Source organism: Rattus norvegicus, chromosome 7 (assembly GCF_036323735.1).
Source record: "Rattus norvegicus strain BN/NHsdMcwi chromosome 7, GRCr8, whole genome shotgun sequence".
Classification (NCBI taxonomy): domain Eukaryota; kingdom Metazoa; phylum Chordata; class Mammalia; order Rodentia; family Muridae; genus Rattus; species Rattus norvegicus.
This window is the reverse complement of record NC_086025.1, coordinates 4,963,552-4,966,895: the sequence shown is the minus strand read 5'-3', so window position 1 is coordinate 4,966,895 and position 3,344 is coordinate 4,963,552. Positions and strand designations below refer to the sequence as shown.

The 3,344-nt window shown below is 38.2% G+C and overlaps 1 pseudogene; it reads right to left on the bottom strand.

Moving 5' to 3' along the window:
- Positions 1 to 1,810: 1,810 nt before the first annotated feature.
- Positions 1,811 to 2,650, bottom strand: LOC103692766 (histone H2A.Z pseudogene; annotated as a pseudogene).
- Positions 2,651 to 3,344: the final 694 nt, after the last annotated feature.

The window sequence follows — 3,344 nt, the reverse complement described above, 5'->3', positions numbered from 1 at the left end:
ACTACCCAAAGACTATACATATACTTACCCTGGTCTCCAACCTCATAGGTAGCAATGAATAGCCTACCAAGGGAACCAGTGGAAGGAAAAGCCCTTGGTTCTGCCATGACTGAACCCCCAGTGAATGTGTTTGTTGGTGGGTGGGTGGTAATGGGGGGAGGATGGAGAGGGGAACACCCATATAGAAGGAGAGGGGGAGGCGTTAGGTGGATGTTGGCTTGGAAACTGGGAAAGGGAATAATAATTGAAATGTAAATAAGAAATACACAAATTAATAAAGATGGAGGAAAAAAAAGTAAAGCCAAAAAAAAAAAAAACCAAACAAACAAACGAAAAAACACTTTGTGCTCACAATGAAACAAAATGACATTTTACAATATAATTTCAATGTCATACTTAATTTCAATGTTCATATTTATTGGACCTTCCAAAATGTACCAAAGAACTGGGATGTGAGAGACTTTCAGTGCTCAAGGAAGGGACTGTAGATGAAATGCCATATAGTCATAATAGGAAACTGGGAGAGCCCACCTCCAGCAGAAATACAGGGCATCAAGTGAGGGATGGAGTTTCCATCCCACAGTCAAAACCCTGATTCATAATTTTTTTCTGTCTGAAAGAACTGCAGGGACCAAAATGGAGAAAAGGCTGAGGAAAAGGATGTACAGCGACAGGCCCAGAAAGGAATCCAGCTCAATGCATGGCCCCAAGGCCTGATACTATTACTGAGACTATGCAATGCTCCCCAAATGGGGCCTATCACGACTGTCCCCCCAAAAATAGTGTACATTTTAACAAAATTAATATTAATTAAAAATAAGTTTTATGCATTTTGATAAAACAACTAACCATTTATTTAATATAAAAATGAGATGGTATATAAAATTAAAAAAATATTTATATTGTCCAGCTCACTAAAATATGAGTGACAACATCCAAATACATTTAAGATATATAACATGATACATTTATATGGACATATTGTGCATGCAATAGTAAGTTATTCATTCAGAAGTACATTATGTGTGAGATGCAAACTTGAGAATTCCTTTACTGTAACAGAATGTGAGGATTTGAAGGACCTTGGCAAGTTTAGCTCCACAACACAAGGATTAAGATCTCTTTTAACCTAATTCTTTGGAAGTAGTAAAAATGTTCCTTTTATTTTAACCACAGGAGAACAGTTTATATTAGTGCCTCGAACTGTGTCCTTGTCCTTTTCTGTAGGTTAGCTTTAGATTTAGAGGCTCATTTCAGGTTTTGTTTGTTTTAATTTTCAAGAAGAGTTCAGATAATAAGTCAAAATGCAAATTTACTGTATTAATTTATGTGATGATACATATGCACATAACTAAACATGACGGGCCTAGCTGAGTACGTTTATATCCCTGACTTTTTGCCTTCATGCTTTGCTGTCAATTTAATCTACCCTATTTCTGCTTCTGCTGCTGATGGAGGTGCCCCCATCCTCCTTTGTTGACATCAGAAGCAGCCTCTTTGGCCTTCCAACATGGACTGAAGATAATGAATCTTTTGCTAATGGTAGTAGTGTCCCCAGTGTCCAGCTTGGAGTTCTGAACAATTGCCAGTTTCAGTGTGACTAGTGAAGGCAGCCATTATTGGGTCATGGAGACTTATTGTGTAAGCCAATCTAAAGAATCTTATTCTTTTTATGACTTTGATCTACAGATACACTGTAAAGAATACACTGTAAAGATACACTGCAAAGAATGTACTTGTTGCTGAGATCGAAGAGATAAGTCCCAATTATTAAGCAAGTTTAAAACTAGTTTTGGGATCTGAACTTTATTGAGCTTATCCACCAGAGTGGAAATAATGCCTGTACAAAACCAAATGTTTGTTACTATAACTTCTGCATCACAATTAAAATCCAAACAGATTTTTAAAAACGGTCAACTCAATCAAAACCCACTACTTCAGATTTAATAGCTTCTTTGAAGCCACAGTAATACTTAAATATGGTTAAGACTCGAATGCAGAAATTTGGTTGGTTTGGAAGGCTAATTAAGCCTCCAACTTGCTCAAATAGAATTACAAAAAGGCAAAATTGTGTTTTTCACAGAGATACAGTCCACTGGAATCAACAACACTGGACAGCTGTTAAGAATATTTGGAGTCCTGAGATAATAAGGAATCCAGGCATCCATAGACAGTCTTCTGTTGTCCTTTGTTCCTGATCAGCGATTTGTGGATGTGTGGGATGACACCACCAACAGCAATCGTAGCCTTGATCAGAGAGTCCAACTCTTCATCTCCGCGGATAGCAAGTTGCAAGTGACGATGGGTAATTCGCTTTCCCTTCAAGTCTTTTTATGCATTTCCTGCCAACTCTAGTACCTCTGCGGTGAGGTACTCCAGGATGGCTGCGTTGTACACAGCTGCAGTCATGCCCACACGTCCGTGGCTTGTTGTCCTAGATTTCAGGTGTCAATGAATATGGCCCACAGGGAACTGCAAGCTCGCTCGCTGGGAGCAGGAAACCGCCTTTGTCTTGGCCTTTCCGGAGTCCTTTCCAGCCTTACCGCCAGCCATCTCGGACTGTGTTGAAGCTCGGACAAGCGAGGAAGAGACGAGGCCAGGGGGATGCTCAGCGAGATCCTGGTGCCCACTCCTCTGGCGTACCGTGATTCATACTACCAAGAATTTTATTTTTAATTAAACAAAAAGAATGAATTTTAAAATTTCAACAGAGATATATGTTTATACAATATACTCATGGTCATCAAAACCCTGTGATTTAATCTATGAATTTATCACGTGGTAGAAAACAGTGAGACTGTTAAATGTACAGTTGGCCATTGGTTTCTTTGTTGTCCCAGTTCCAGCCTTCTGGTCAAATTTCAAATTCGATATCCAGTACTTCTTATCTTATTGTCAATGCAGATACTTATAGTTTCTACTTGCTTTAAACAACATCAGTCTTTGATGGAAAGAATTCAGACATAACTTATATGAACGTCTCCACTTCAGAATATCTTGTGACATTTTTATATATCACAACTTTTTATTTATTGTACCCTGACATATGATAAATCTGGCATGAAGAATGGGTTGCATTTTTTATTTTCATAGTGGCAAAAACCCATTTCTAAAAATTTTATCTTTCTACACTTAGACACGTAATATAAATGTTATCATATGTTAATAATTTAACATAGATTATTATAGTGGTTTGAATATGCTTGGCCCAGGGAATGGGACTACTAGGAGTTGTGACCTTGTTGAAATAGGTGCTTTCTTGTTGAAACAAGCATTGGATTGTTGTCACAGTCCCAATGGAAGAGATAGAGGAAGGAGTGAAGGAACTAAAAGGGATTGCAGTC